The 16,602-nt window shown below is 46.3% G+C and overlaps 1 protein-coding gene across 19 annotated transcripts in view; it reads left to right on the top strand.

Annotated features, from left to right (window-relative positions):
• Window positions 1–16,602, top strand: part of DST (dystonin) — a 513,843-nt gene that overhangs the window by 38,666 nt on the left and 458,575 nt on the right. The window lies entirely within an intron of this gene.

Genomic DNA, 16,602 nt, shown 5'->3' with positions numbered 1-16,602 from the left:
ATGGCACTGATTCTGCTCCACCTTCACTCGCCTTCCTTAACTTCTCTCCAGACCTCTGTCTGTCTCTGCCTCACCTCCCCAATGCCCGCTGCTTCTCTGCCTTGACACTCCCTGTGTTTGATGTTTATACTGCCTGACTTTTTGTTGTTACTGTTATTTTTTTGTACTGATGGATTTGCTGTCCCCTGGAATCTCCTTATTGCTGATTCTTTGCTGTCATTGAATGTTGAATATGGCACATCAGTTATTGATGGTGCTGTTTAGGAAATCAGACTTCATGTTTGTTGCAGGTCAGTTTCCCTGCAGAAGCAGAGAAACTTTTAGAGGGCAGTTATGTGCCAGGGGAATTGACAGGGGGAGGGGGCCCTGGGGAAGAGTGCTTAGAGGGAAGGGAGAAGCAGGACCTGGCAGGGGAGAAGCTGCAACGTGAGGCATGTGCAGCAGTGGTCCCAGCCGGCCCCACAGACCTTTCTGGAGCCGAGAGGCCCGGCAGAGTTGTTTCTGCTTGAGGCCAGCACGTGCGCTTTCTGCGGACCAGCGCTGGCCCCGGGGAGGGCTGTGATGCTGGCCCAGGCAGCCGGTGCTCAGGCTGAGGGGAATTCCCACACAGGGGTTCAGCTAAAAGTCAGGCTGCCCGCGGTCCTAGCAGCTGGTTCTTGAAGGGTGGCGTTTGGCTGGTGCCCGCATGGCATCCACTCACATACCCTTTCTCTAGTGTTGTGTAAGTAGGTGAAATTTCTATCCTCTTTTGCTCTTATTTCAACGTGCAGCCAATGTGGGTTCCATACTCTTGAGTCTCTTGAAGGTTAAGCATATTTATATTCTTTTTACGGTTCATTTTTGGAAAAAAAAAAAAAAACATGTTGGTGAATTCCATCGAAGAAAAAAGTGAGTGTAGGCCAGTTTCTCAGAACAATCCTCAATTTACTGGACAGCCACTGACCATAAAATTCACTGTTGCCCTGTGCTGATGGTTTTATCTTGAAAAACCAAAGCAGGAAGTGGAAAGGGTAAAAGGATGAAACCTGTTGTGTCAAAAGCCATAGAGCTCATAAATTTGTGCAAACCTTTTGCTTGGTAGTTACAGTCCAAGTATTAAACAATCATCAGGGAATAGGCATATTCCTTACTAGAAAATAATGCAAGTGCATCCTTCAATGGTGTCACCTGTGTGTTTGATGAAACAGTGTAGCAGATGTTGTTTAATCTGCTTGTGAAACAGCAGACACAAACAGATGGAGTAGAGGCTGCCAGCAGGGTATTATTAGCCTGACCTGTATATTTCACAGACCAGGTTGTTGGTTCAGAGCACAGATCAGCCAACCAAAACACCAAGTCAGGATTACTTTTCAGTCTACGGTAGAAGCAAGCGCTCAAGGCCCTCTGGGGCACTGCAGAGCAGGGGTTGGCAGAGATTTTCTGTAACGAGCCACCTCGTAGAGATTTTTGACTTTGCAGGGCGTGTGAACTCTTATTGCAGCTACTCAACTGTGCTCCTTTCTAGTACAGAAGTAGCCATAGGCAATGAAGGGCAGTGGGCATGCTGGCATTCCAATAAAACTTTGCAAAAACAGGTAGTCGGTCACACTTGGCCTGAGGGTTACAGTTTGCTGACCCCTGCTGGAGAGGGCAGGTCTGGTTGCCGGAGGCCTGGGGCTTCCCCGGTGGCTCAGATAGTCAAGAACCTGCCTGCGATGTGAGTAAACCCAGGTTCGATCCCTGGTCGGGAAGATCTACTAGAGTATTATTCCTGGGGCTTCCTCGGTAGAGCAGATACTTGCTAAGTCTTAGGCAAAATTCTAAGTATCTATTTTGTAAGGTTTTAAACATTTTTATTTATTTTATTTGGATCTTTGTTGCTGTATGAGGGCTTTGTTGCTGAATGAGGGCTACTCTGTAGTTGTGGTGCATGGGCTTTTCATTGCAGTGGCTTTTCTTGTGGAGTACAGGCCCTACGGCTCCAATTCAGAAGTTGTGGCACATGGAATCTTTCTAGACCAGGGATTGAACCTGTGTCCCCTGCATTGGCATGCAAATTCTTAACCACTGGACCATCAGGGAAGCCCAAGTGTCTGTATTTTAAATCTGTAAAATTGCATTAAAATATTTACCTCCTAGGAATGCTATAAGAAATAATGATATAATGCAGGCATAGTATTTGGCACGTGGGAAATGTTTGATGACTAGAAATTGCTATTATTAATGCTAATTAATTCTAAAGAGAGTTGGATGTAATTAACCAGCTGAACAGGGTTGGAAAAGTGTTAAGATAAATGGGCTCAAATTAAATTTGGCTGTGTAACCAGACGTGTGCAGGCAACTCTTTTTGTCTCGGTTTGTCTGAGGCCCCATGAGTTGCTCTTGGGGAGGCTCATACTGCCAGATAGGACTCCCAGAGGAGGGGGTGACTAGAGAGCAGTTTGTGACCAGCTCTGTGGCCGAACCGCTGTGCTCAAGACATCTGTGTTCTCTCCATCTGGGCACGTGGTCTAGCCACGTTTGCAGCCTCCCTCGATGGCTGTGTCAGTGGATTCTGGTTGATGAGCTGTGAGAAGGGACAGGTGCTGTCTGAAGGCCGGGCCTGTGGATTCCCTGCGCACACGGTCCTGGTTTTTTCTCCATCAACTGGCAGCCTGGAGAGGACGTAGGGCGCCTCCTGGGCTGTACGGTGGAAGGTGCCTCGTGCCCCACGTGCGTGTCTGGAGCAGAGCGGCTCTCCCCCTGCTGGCCATGTGTGACTGGCCCTGAGCGGGGCAGAAGTCACTGTTCTTCAGGATGAGATTGTGGTGCAGGCTTACCACTGCACTAGGATGCTGCAGTGGTGAGCCTGCGCTGACATTCAGAGTCTCCCATCATCAGGTCTAGGCTGTGTGGAAAAAGCTGAGTATCCAGGGTTGAGAGGTTGGAGAAGTGCTGTTAAGAACTTTCTGTGATAATGGAAATGCTTTACCTGCATCACCCAGTACAGCATCTGCATGTGCCCTTGAGCTCTGGGAATGTGGCTAGCGTGTCCGAGGAACTGAATTTTCAGTTTGATTTTAATTCATTGTCATCTGAATGCATATATATATACTGTGCTGAGTCGCTTCAGTCGTGTCTGACTCTTAGTGACCCCATGGACTATAGCCTGCCAGGCTCCTCTGTCCGTGGGTTCTCCAGGCGAGAATACTGGAGTGGGTTGCTGTGCCTACCTCCAGGAGGTCTTTCTGACCCAGGGGTTGAACCCGCATCTCTTTTGTTTCCTGCGTTGGCAGGCAGGTTCTTTACCACTAGCGCCGCCTGGGATGCCCATACGTCTGCTTGTTGTTTTTGAGTCACTCAGTTCTGTCCGACTCTGTGACCCCATGGACTGCAGCGTGCCAGGCTTCACTTTCTTTCACTGTCTCCTGGAGTTTGCTCAGATTCATGTCCAATATATGTGTATATATTCTTTTTCAGGTTCTTTTCCTTCCTTTATAGGTTATTACAAAATACTGAGTAAAGTTTCCTGTGCTATACAGTAGGACCTTGTTGGTTCTCTATTTTATATGTAGTAATGTTGCTCTTGTTGTTCATTTGTTAAGTTGTGTCTGACTCTTTGAGAGCCCATGGATTGCAGTACACCAGGCTTTTCTGTTCGGCACTATCTCCGGTGTTTGCTCAAATTCATGTTGGTGATGCTACCTAACCATCTCATCCTCTGCTGCTCCCTTCTTTTGCCTTCAATCTTTCCTGCATCAGAATCTTTTCTGAGTTGGCTCTTCATATCAGGTGGCCAAAATATTGAAGCTTCAGCTTTAGCAACAGTCCTTCCAATGCGTATTCAGGGTTGATAATAGTGCATGCATGTTAAACCCAAATTCCTAATATATTTATCCCCCTTCTTTCCCCTTTGATAACTGTAAGTTTGTTTTCTGTGTCTGTGAGCCTTTTTCTGTTTTGTAAATAAGTTCATTTGTAGCTTTTTTTTTTTTTCCCAGAAAAAGAATATGTATATGGGCTTCCCAGGTTGCTCAGTGGGTAAAGAATCCACCAGCAAAGCAGGAGACACAGGAGATGTGGGTTCAACTTCTGGGTCTGGAAGATCCCCTGAAGGAGGGCATGGCAACCCGATACTCCAGTATTCTTGCCTGGAGAATTCCATAGATAGAGGAGCCTGGAGGGCTGCAGTCCATAGGATCACAGAGTCGGACACGACTGAAGCAACTGAGCATACACATGTGTGTGTATATATATACATATTCAGAAAAGAATATGCATGTGTATGTATGACTGAATCCCTGTGCCTTACACCTGAAACTAACACAGCATTGGAAATAACTGTGGGTATGTATGCTCTATCCCTCAGTTGTGTCCAGCTCTTTGCCTCCCCACAGACTGTAGCCCACCAGGCTCCTCTCTCCATGGAATTTTCCGGGCAAAAATCTAGAGTGGGTTACCACGCCTTCCTCCAGGGGATTTTCCAAACTATACTTCAATTAAAAAATATGTATATATCTAAAGCCTAACATTTATTTATTTAAAATAGATTGACTACTCTTTCCTTTATTATTTTTAGTACGCTTCTTTTTTTGGCTGCACCACACAGCCTGTGGGAATCTTAGTTCCCTGGCCAGGGATAGAACCTGTGCCCGCTATGTCAGAAGCCTGGAGTCTTAACTACTGGATCACCAGGGAGGTCCCTAGAGCCTAGAAGTTGAATGCACATCGTCTCCTGTGGCCAGTGGCTCCCCTGCTGGGAGCTCAGGGTTAGAGGCTGGGGAGTTCTGAGCAGGGCTCTGGGTCCACGCCAGGCTGTCTGAAGCTTAGTGAACAACTGAAGGAGACCACTAGGGAGCTGACTTGAGTCCTCAAGGCCAGTGTGCCAAGGCTGGTGCCAGACCGCGGGCGATGACTGCAAAGAGCGGGACTGTGGCTGGCTGAGTGCCCCGGCGGGGGAGCGGGCAGAGGAGGGAAGCAGAGTGAGTTGGGGCGAAGCATGTGTATTTCCTGTGGATTTCTTGGGGGAGAGCCTGCAGTCACTTTAAACGCGTCCAAGAGGAAGCCGAGAGGAGTGGAATGACCTCACTGAAATAGCACTGTTTTTCACTGTCAATGGCTAGAGCACTTTTAAATCATCTGAGAACAACCAGAGCAATTATAGGCTCTACCCCACACTGTACATAGGTTGAGAAAGAACTGATTCCGGATGGTGGATTTGAAGGACAGCGGGAGGGGCAGTCTAGTTGGCTTTCAGCATGGATCCTGTGGTCCTGGCTTAGGTTAATCTAACAGTTATAATTAAAAAGCACTTTAAGCTCCTTACAGGAGATGATGCTCCATCTCAAGTAGTTTCAACCTCCAAATCTCCTTTTATTCTTTTTCCCCTCCCCCAGCCCCACCGTGGTGGACGTGTTTTCTGTCTTAGGCTCACTTGGACGCAGAATCAGAGACCTGCTGTATTTGAGGGCGTGTTGTAAGGATATATGTGTAATTTAGTGGAATTTAAGAATCAGACCCATGAGGGAGTTTGGCTTCACAGAAATGAGAGTTGTGGTTGTGGGGGTTGCCATACGGAAATGGCGAAGGTGTGACTCAGAGCCACTCCAGCGGCTGCCGCCTTTCCTTTGCTGTCCGCTGGTTTTCAGTCCTCACCGCGATTTCTGTACTTTCACCCTCAACCTGTAAGAGGGCCACACAGCTTCCATCAGGCCTTTGGAAACTGAGTCTGCAGACCCGCAACCCTGGGATTCCCTGGGAGCTTGTTAGAAATTCAGAATCTCAGGCCCTACCATCTGCATTTTGTTAAGAATCCTAGGCTGTGCATATACATTTTGAGTACAGTTTGAGAAGGACTGGCCACAGAATGATTTTTTTTTTCAGTTTCAAGTTCTGTTCTAAGTGGTCCAGGCTCTTGATGTTTCTCTATCATACTTGGGACTCCGCCCCGGCATCGTGACCCAGGGTACAAAGCACACACCCCCAGGCAGCAGGAGCTGTGGGTGGGGCATATGTCCAAAAGGGAATGATTGGCATCAGTTCAAAACTGCATTTCAGTTGGAATTCATTCATAATTTGAAAAAAAAATCAAGGCTGTCTGCTCATTAGAGATTCTGATCGGCAGGAATAAATTACCAGTTGATATACTGTTGGTAAATATTAAAGAAACACAGTTATATTAGTAAATGAGCCTTTGTCTAACATAAATGTATAATTCCTTAGATTTTGCAAAGATTAAAAAAAGACTTTCTGCTGTCATCATACCTCTAGGACCAGTGATCTATACCAACTAATGATTAATTAATAGGAAATAAGGTTTTTAAAAAGTAATATGCTGACCTGCTTACTCCTTGTCAGGGAATATGTTCCCTCTGAAAACAGAAAGGTACACTGTTTTCCCGTTCAGCTGACAGAGTGGCTTTCATGGCCATTCTTTTCATGTGGGGTTATTAAGATCCACAAAGGGAGGAATCGCTTTGATCTGAAGGGCCCTGCTGCACACAGCACAGGGGGACAGTGTTATTCTGACCCAAGTTCTCACCAGCCACACAGCAAGGGGCGGGAGCTGGTGTGGGTTAGTGCAGGGATTGTCAGACTGCAGTCACAGGCGGGCAGCGGCAGCATCACCTGAGGACACATTAGAAAACTCTCAGGCTGCATCCCAGAGCTGCTGAACCGGAAGCTCCGGATGGGGCCCAGCAATCAGTGTTTTAGTCTTCTTTCCTGGAGGTTTCTGGTGCTTGATAAAGTTTGAGAACCACTGACTGGGTCATGCAAACTCCTATACTGAATGCTCAGTTCAGTGTATAATGGTTCAACGACTCAAACAAATAGACATATATTTGTTGCTCATTTAAAGGTGCAGGTGGGTGAACAGGCTGCCAGAGTGGGCTCCTCTGTGCAGTTATTCAGGGACTCAGGGTGATGAAGGTGCTGCCGTCTTTATTATGTGACTTTCAAGGCTGTCTGGAGGTCATCCCAGCCAAAAGAGAAGAGTATGGAGAAAGGGCAGAGGGATGAGTCCCTGGGCAGGGTCCAGAAGTGGGACACGTTACTTGTGTCCATAGTCCATTGGCTAGAGCTCAGTCACATGGACCTGCTGGCCTGCAGGGGAGGCTGTGAAAGTAGTCTAGCTTGTGCTGAGGGGAAAGAGGCAAACGTGGATTTTGGTGAGCAGCTTGCAGTATCTTTATGAACATTTCTGAGGTTCTTTCTCTGTATCATACTGGACTTATTTTATAGCAGAAACTCCTTTGACAGCCTCATCAGAGCTCATGGACTGATTCTCAAGATGTTTTTAAATGCATAAAATAATAAATAGAATACAAAGGAAATCAATTATATTGAAATATAATTATAAATTGTTAAAAAATTTTCACCTAGAATTGCCAAAGAAGAAAAAGAACAAAGCTGTGGAAGCATAACCTTCTAGACTTTAGACAGTATTACAAAGCTACAGTAACGAAAAACAGCATGCTATTGGTACAAAAACAGACACATGAATAGACAGAACAGAATAGAGAGCCCCATAATAAACCTACATACCTCTGTCAATTAATCTTTGACAAAGGAGGCAAGAATATACAACTGAGCAAAGACAATCTCTTCAGCAAGTTGTGCTGGGAAAATCGGACAGCTGCAAGTACATCAGTGAAGTTAGAGCACTCGTTCACACCGTACACAAAAATAGACTCAAAATGGCTTAAAGACGCAAGCATAAGGTGTTGCTGCTGTTGTTCGGCCACTCAGTCGTGGCCAGCTTTTTTGAAATCCCATCAACTGCCAGGCTGCCAGGCTCCTCTGTCTGTGGGATTCTCCAGGCAGGCATACTGGAGTGGGTTGCCATTTCCTTCTCCAGGGGATCTTCCCAACCCAGGGATCAAACCTGCGTCTCCTGCTTGGCAGGTGGATTCTTTACCACTGATCTCCCTGGGAAACCCAAACATAAGATATGATACCATAAAACTCCTAGAAGAGGTTAGAGGCAAAACACTCTTGGGCATAAATCATACCAATGTTTGCTTAGGTCAGTCTCCCAAGGCGATAGAAATAAAAGCAAAGTTAAACAGCAAGAGGGAAACCATAAACAAAATGAACCTACAGACTGGGACAAAATATTTGCAAACGATGTGACTAATGACTCCAAAGAAGACATACAAATGGCTAACGGGCACGTGAAAAGATGCTCAGCATCACTCATTATTATGGAAATGCAAATCAAAACTGCAGTGTGGTATCACCTCACACTGGTCAGAATGGCCATCATCAAAAAGTGTACAAATAACAAATGCTGGAAAGGGTGTGGAAAAAAGGGAACCCTACACTATTGATAGGAGTGTAAACTGGTGCAGCCACAATGGAGACAGTACTGCTGCTGCTGCTGGTAAGTCGCTTCAGTTGTGTCCGACTCTGTGCGACCCCATAGATGGCAGCCCACCAGGCTCCCCCGTCCCTGGGATTCTCCAGGCAAGAACACTGGAGTGGGTTGCCATTTCTTTTTCCAATGCATGAAAGTGAAAACTGAAAGTGAAGTCGCTCAGTCGTATCCGACTCTTAGTGACCCCATGGACTGCAGCCCACCAGGCTCCTCCATCCGTGGCATTTTCCAGGCAAGAGTACTGGAGTGGGGTGCCATTGCCTTCTCGGATGGAGACAGGACAGAGGTATGTTAAAAACTAAAAGTAGAGTTGCCGTATGATCCAGAATTCCCATTCCTGGGCAAATATCCAGAAAAGACAAAAGCTCTACTTTGAAAAGATGCGTGCTCTCTAGTGTTCACAGCAGCACTAATTATAATAGCCAACACATAGAACCAGCCTAAAGGTTCACTGACAGATGAGTGGATAAAGAAGTTGTGGTACTCAGCCATAATGAATGAAATATTGCCATTTGAAGCAACATGGATGGATCTAGAGATGATCATACTAGGTGAAGTAAGTCAGAGAAAGACAAATATTATATGATATCACTTATATGTGGAATCTAAAAAATAGTACAAATGAACTTATTTACAGAACAGAAAGAGATTCACAGACACAGGAAACAAATTTATGGTTACCAAAGGGGAAGGGGTGAGAGAGGGATAAACTAGGGTATGGAATTAACAGATTCACATTACCATATATAAAACAGATAAACAATAAAGTTTTACTGTATAGCACAGGAAACTATATTCAATAACTTGTAGTAAATTATAATGGAAAATAATTGAAAAATAATATAGATATATACATATATCTCAATGGCACCCCACTCCAGTACTCTTGCCTGGAAAATCCCATGGATGGAGGAGCCTGGTCGGCTGCAGTCCATGAGGTCGCTAAGAGTCGGACACGACTCAGTGACTTCACTTTCACTTTTCACTTTCATGCATTGGAGAAGGAAATGGCAACCCACTCCAGTGTTCTTGCCTGGAGAATCCCAGGGACGGGGAGCCTGGTGGGCTGCCGTCTCTGGGGTCGCACAGAGTCAGACATGACTGAAGCGACTTAGCAGCAGCAGCAGCATACATATATCTGTATAACTGAATTGCTTTGCTGTACACTTGAAGCTAATGCAGATAGTGTAAATCAATTATGCTTCAATAAAAAACATTTTTGACAGAGCAATAAATGTACTTCTTTATTAATGCAGTCCATGGGGTTGCAAAGAGTTGGACACAACTAGTGACTAAACTGAACTGATTAATGCATTAAATAACAAGATCTAGTGGCACGTTTACCAACTACTATGATTTTGAAGTAACAATGAATGAATATAAATGGCATTTCTGGATATCTGCAGCCCCTATAATTCAGTATTCAAATATCTGTGATTTCTTTTGGTGGCAGAGGTTTTGGCCATAGGGAGATTTCTTAATCCTGGTAAGCCTCAGTTTGCTTGTCTCAGTGGGTATACTAGGCTTAGCATCTAAATGGTGCTTAGTAAATTGTTGCTTTCTCCTTTTTTTATCAGTCTACACAAACAGCCTGGTTAAGTCTGAGTGTTTAGTACCTGAGGGAAATAGCTAGCCACGTGCATGCATCAGGGGTTTAGTTTGCAGGCAGTGGGATCTGAGTCTGACTTAAACTGAAAGAGTATATATGGATGTGCCGTGTTCATTTGTGTCTGACTCTGTGACCCTGTGGACTGTAGCCCGTCAGGCTCCTCTGTCCTTGGAATTTTCCAGGCAAGAATAAGGGAGTGCAGTGTCATCTCCTACTGAAAGAGAATTTAATACAAATATATGATAGAACTCACAACTAAGACTGAAAGATAAGAACAGACAGAATTAGGAGCTTCAGAAGGTCGTTGGTGTGGCCACTGCATGAGTGAATTCCTTCTGCTATTTTCAGTCTCTCCCTCCCTCCATTCAGTACTCAGTGTCCAAACAGTGGGACTTCGGTGGGCTGACTCTCAGCCGCGAACTCCCCCAGGCACTGTGCCGGGTTATTAAGAGAGGAGATGCCGGGTGGTCTGTGGAGCTCCTGGGCTTAGCTGCGTATCAGGACTGCAAGTCTGAGAGGGTGCTGACTCAAAGGGTGCTGACAACATGGGGTGGCCTGTAGACATGGAAGCAGCCTGAATGTCTATTGACAGAGGAATGGATCAGAAAGGTGTGTGCATACGCACAATGGAATATTACTCAGCCACAAGAAAGAATGAAGTAATGCCATTTGCAGCCACATGGGTGGACCTAGAGATTATCATACATGAGAAACGCTGGACTGGAAGAAGCACAAGCTGGAATCAAGATTGCCGGGAGAAATAGCAATAACCTCAGATATGCAGATGACACCACCCTTATGGCAAAAAGTGAAGAGGAACTAAAAAGCCTCTTGATGAAAGTAAAAGAGGAGAGTGAAAAAGTTGGCTTAAAGCTCAACATTCAGAAAACGAAGATCATGGCATCCGGTCCCATCACTTCATGGGAAATAGATGGGCAAACAATGGAAACAATGTCAGACTTTATTTTTTTGGGCTCCAAAATCACTGCAGATGGTGACTGCAGCCATGAAATTAAAAGACATTTACTCCTTGAAGAAAAGTTATGACCAACCTAGATAGCATATTCAAAAGCAGAGACATTACTTTGCCAACAAAGGTCCATCTAGTCAAGGCTATGGTTTTTCTTGTGGTCATGTATGGATGTGAGAGTTGGACTGTGAAGAAGGCTGAGCGCCAAAGAATTGATGCTTTTGAACTGTGGTGTTGGAGAAGACTCTTGAGAGTCCCTTGGACTGCAAGGAGATCCAACCAGTCCATTCTGAAGGAGATCAGCCCTGGGATTTCTTTGGAAGGAATGATGCTAAAGCTGAAACTCCAGTACTTTGGCCATCTCATGTGAAGAGTTGATTCATTGGAAAATACTCTGATGCTGGGAGGGATTGGGGGCAGGAGAAGAAGGGGACGACAGAGGATGAGATGGCTGGATGGCATCACCGACTCAATGGACGTGAGTTTGAGTGAACTCCGGGAGTTGGTGATGGACAGGGAGGCCTGGCGTGCTGCAGTTCATGGGGTCACAAAGAGTCGGACACGACTGAGCGACTGAACTGAACTGAAGTCAGAAAGACAAATATCATATGATATAACTTATTTGCAGAATCTAAAAAAAATGGTACAAATGAATTTATTTACAAAACAGAACTAGACTCACAGACATAGAAAATAAACTTATTGTTGCCAAAGGGAAAAGGAGGGGAGGGATAAATTAGTAGTTTGGGATTAACAGATACACACTACTATAAATAAAATGGGTAATCTACAAGGACCTATTGTATAGTGCAGAGAACTATACTCAAATGCTTAGTGATAACCTATATGGGAAAGGAATCTGAAAAAGAATATACGTGGGCATGTGCATGCTAAGTCACTTCAGTTGTGTCTGACTCTTTGTGATCCCACGTGCTGTAGCCCGCCAGCCTTCTCTGTCCGTGGAATTCTCTAGGCAAGAACACTGGAGTGGGTTGCAATGCCCTTCTTCAGGGGATTTTCCCAACCCAGGGATCAAACTTGTGTCTCTTATGTCTCCTGCATTAGCAGTCTGGTTCTTTAACTTTACCACTAGTACCACCTGGGGAGCCTTATATATATGTGTGTATGTATATATAATAAGAAAAAGTTGGAGAAGGAAATGGCAACCCACTCCAGTGTTCTTTCCTGGAGAATCCTATGGACAGAGGAGCCTGGCAGGCTACTGTCCATGGGGTCACAAGAGTCGGACATAACTTAAAAGCTGCTGCTGCTGCTGCTAAGTCGCTTCAGTTGCGTCCAACTCTGTGAGACCCCATACACGGCAGCCCACCAGGCTCCCCCGTCCCTGGGATTCTCCAGGCAGAAACAGTGGGTTGCCATTTCCTTCTCCAATGCATGAAAGTGAAAAGTGAAAGTGAAGTCGCTCAGTCATGTCTGACTCTTCTCAACCCATGGACTGCAGCCTACCAGGCTCCTCCATCCATGGGATTTTCCAGGCAAGAGTACTGGAGTGGGTTGGCATTGCCTTTTCCGGACTTAGCAGCTAAACCACCATATATAATAAAATTATGGAATCATTGTGCTGTGCACCGGAAACAGACACATTTTAAATCAACTATGCTTCAATAAAGAATTTTAAAAATTTAATAATAGGGTGCCCTAAAAATGACAGAAGTCCATTACCGAGAGACTGCCAAGTGCCTGTCACCTACTGGTTGAAGGGCATGTTCAGTTCAGTTCAGTTGCTCAGTCGTGTCCGACTCTTTGCAACCCCGTGGCCTGCAGCACTCCAGGCCTCCCTGTCCATCACCAACTCCCAGAGTTTACTCAAACCCATGTCCACTGAGTCGGTGATGCCATCCAACCATCTCATCTTCTGTTGTCCTCTTATCCTCCCGCCTTCAATCTTTCCCAGCAGCAGGGTCTTTTCAAATGAGTCAGCTCTTCGCATCAGGTGGCCAAAGTATTGGAGTTTCAGCTTCAGCATCAGTCCTTGAAGGGCACGTGGGCAAGATCAAATGACTGGAGGGAGAAGTGGACTTTATACTGATGGCATCAAAGCCTGTTAACACCTGTGAGAGCTTATAGCACCACCTGCTGTTTCAAAAGAAAATTTCTTTTTGTTAAAAGTCATGACTTAGGAACTTTCTGTTGGCACAGTGGATAAGAGTCTGTCTGCCAACGCAGGGGACATGGGTTCGATCCCTGGCCCTGGAAGATTCCACGTGCTGTGGAGCAGCTTCGTCCATGCCCTGAAACTACTGAACCTGCGCGCTGCAGCTGCTGACGGCCGGGCGCCTGGAGTCTGTGCTCACAGCAGGAGAAGCCAGCGCAGTGAGAAGCCCCCACTCCCCGCAACTGGAGAAAGACCGCAAAGCACCCAAGACCCAGCTCTGCCCTAAATAAATAAATAAATAAATAAATAAATTGTTTTTAAAAGTCATGGCGTATTTTTTGATAGTGTTTAGAACGAGCCCATGCAGTAAACCCCAATGCTCTGCATTGCTTTAGGGAAATGAAGAAGCTGCTGGCTCAGTGATGACTCCGTGCTGTTTGCAGTGTTTGTGGTTGTAGTTCTGAGCTTCTGGCAAGTGAATTGGCACTTCAGGATCCAGGAAGTGGGACTGTAGTAATAAAGGGGGTAACGCATCGACTGCGTACACTGATATGTGTACTGTTCCAGGAGGCTCATGTGGACCGTCTCCTTTAAACACTGTCTGACCCCGTGAGAGGCGAGTATTGTATGCATTCGGCAGAAGAATCTGAGGCTCTGAGAAGTAGCGATCTCTGAGCTCCAAGATCGTTCACCTAGAAGTGGGAGAGCTGGGGTTCCAGCGCAGATAGTTCTGACTCAGGACAGTGAGTGCCTGGGATGCTCTGGAGCAAAGAGCTCTTCTGATGAGCAGAGAGGTTGGTGCCTCCGTGTCTGGCAGCGAGGCACACCCGCAGTGTGATCCTTTTCCTTTTCATATTGGATTAATAACACGCCTTAGTCTTTAAGAATATCTTTTATTTACACAAGCAATATACCTAATGATCATAGGTGACCCTTATGTTTTGCAGTATACCAGGCACTAAGTACTTTACATTTATTTATTCTTCTTAACAAATCTGTGAATTAGGTAGTGTTTTTAAGCTCCATTTTACAGATGAGGATGTGGCTAAGCAACTCTTCAAGATGATACAGCTAGGAAGTGACAGAGGCCGTCATGAGCCCAGATAGCCTGGCTGTTGTCGGTGTCCTGCCCTGCGTGCTTGTAAAGAGTTATTTTAAAATAGTGTACGTGTATTTGGATATGAGAGAAATCACAGAGGCTTATGTGATGGTGCTCAGAGCTTCACAAATGTGAAAGGGGAATGAAAATTGAAGAAGTTTAGAAAAGACTGATTTAAACAGTTTCTAATTTTTATGTAAGCAATGCTTGACCATCTTCTTGGGCATACTTGGCAAAGTTCCTTTAGAGTAGATACAGGGGTGTGGATTTACAGGGTTATTATTCTCCAGAATGACTACTAATTTTTTTTTTTTTTTGATCACTTTAAGCGAGTTTTATGTGGTTTTATTTCTAGAATTTGTAAGGCCTTTGAGGCCTTCTATTGGTAATACTAGAAAAGAAAGTGAAGTCGCTCAATCGTGTCCGACTCTTTGCGACCCCATGGACTGTAGCCTACCAGGCTCCTCTGTCCATGGGATTTTCCAGGCAAGAATATTGGAGTTGGTTGCCATTCCCTTCTCCAGGAGAGCTTCCTGACCCAGGGATTGAACTCGGGTTTCCCACATTGTAGGCAGACGCTTTACCGTCTGAGCCACCAAGGAAGTCTATTGGTAATAATAGAAGTTTAAGTAAAATTTGGTTGCTGATTACTCCTAAGAGCGTGAGAGGAAGAGAATCTGCGTTCTTACCCAAGAAGCAGGCTTGGGTCACACCACTAGGACAGGAGCTAGTAAGTTGTCCCTGTTCATTCCGTCAGTGCACCCATTTCTGGAAACTGGTGCCACCTAGTGGTGACTGCACCCCCCAGCCGTCCTCAGAGCACGTGCCTGGAGGGAACCGTCCAGGAACCTGTGTATTTAGACAGCAGGCTGGCTCAGCCAGCGTCCCGGCTCCCTCCTCTCCATTCTTTTCGTGACGCCTGCTGTGCAGCCTGGTGGTGCGTGGGACCCTGGGCACCTCCTGGGCCCGGTGGGGGCTGTGGAGGCACCCCCTCAGCCTGCACACAGAGGAGGGGGGCATCAGGCCCCTGTGTTTGCTGTGAGAAGCGCGTGCCCAAACTGCGTTTCCTCCTGATTGTTTTCCGTTGACCTCCGAGCTCCTTTACACGTCACCTGGACTTCTGTCCTTTCCCCTGTCTCCCTGGTCTGGTGTGCAGGACCCCCCGTCAGTGCCTCTATGGCTCCCTGCACGTGGCTCTGCAGTGTCCACAGGGCCTCTCCCCACTGCTCCCCCTGAAATCCATGCTCTCTCTTCTCTATGCCTTCACTGAAGTCTAAGTGTCTGTATGTCTTCTAAAATTCAGAAGACTCACAAGCTCCAACAAGCCCTCCTTGGAGCCTTGGACGCTTCGTCTGCTCTCACTTCCCATCAGACTTCCGAGTGTGGCTGTGCTCTGACCCTGGCAGGTCATCCTTTTGCTGCATAAACACGCCATCCAGCCAGTCATCCCTTACCTCTCTGTTCTTCCCTCTTGCTCCCGTGCCTGGAGCATAGATCCTACCTGCTCTGCACGTGCCGCTCGCCCCATTGAGCTCAGCTTCATCCATTTATCCTCGTGTGGGATCTGCTGGCCCCCCGTGCCCTCTGCTGCCCCCCTCCCCCCGTCACCCATCCCAGTCTGCTCGTGAACTCTGCGGCTGACTTCTGCTCTGCTGCAAAGCACCGGCCGTGCCAGGACGGCATCATTTTATGGAATTCTGTGGTGTTTTCCAAAACCAGATGCACATTCCCAGGTGCACAACAGAGCTTGTTTCCTTGTCCAGCGAGTTGTCCTTATACTTACCTTACTTAAAAGAGAAGGGAAATTAACCTTTTGTTCAGCGCCTGCTGTCTGCCAGATGCTGTGCTTAGAATTTTAACATCCGTTGAAATTGAAGTGAAAATCGCACAGTCACGTCCAACTCTTTGCGACCCCATTGACTCTACAGTCCATGGAATTCTCCAGGCCAGAATACTGGAGTGGGGAGCCTTTCCCTCCTCCAGGGGACCTTCCCCACCCAGGGATCGAACCCAGGCCTCCCACATTGGAGGCAGATTCTTTACCAGCTGAGCCACCAGGGAAGCCCTTTAACATCTGTTACCTTCTAAAAAACCCTGTGAGAGAAAGCAGAAACAGACACAGACTAGAGGACAAATGTATAGATACCAAGGAGGGGAAGGAGGGTGGGGGCAATTGGGAGATTGAGATGGATACGTATAGGCTATTGATACTGTGTGTAAGATAGATAAGTAATGGGAACAGAGTATATAGCACAGGGAACTCTACTCAGTGTTCTGTGGTGACCTAAATGGGAAGGAAATTAAAAAAGAGGGGATATATGTATACATAGGGCTGATTCACTTTGCTGTACAGCAGAAAATAATATTATAAAGCAACTATGCTGCTGCTAAATAGCTTCAGTCGTGTCCGACTCTGTGCGACCCCATAGATGGCAGCCCACCAGGCTCCCCTGTCCCTGGGATTCTCCAGGCA

The sequence above is a fragment of the Bubalus bubalis genome, chromosome 2 (assembly GCF_019923935.1).
Source record: "Bubalus bubalis isolate 160015118507 breed Murrah chromosome 2, NDDB_SH_1, whole genome shotgun sequence".
Lineage (NCBI taxonomy): Eukaryota > Metazoa > Chordata > Mammalia > Artiodactyla > Bovidae > Bubalus > Bubalus bubalis.
This window is presented reverse-complemented; position numbering and strand designations above follow the sequence as displayed.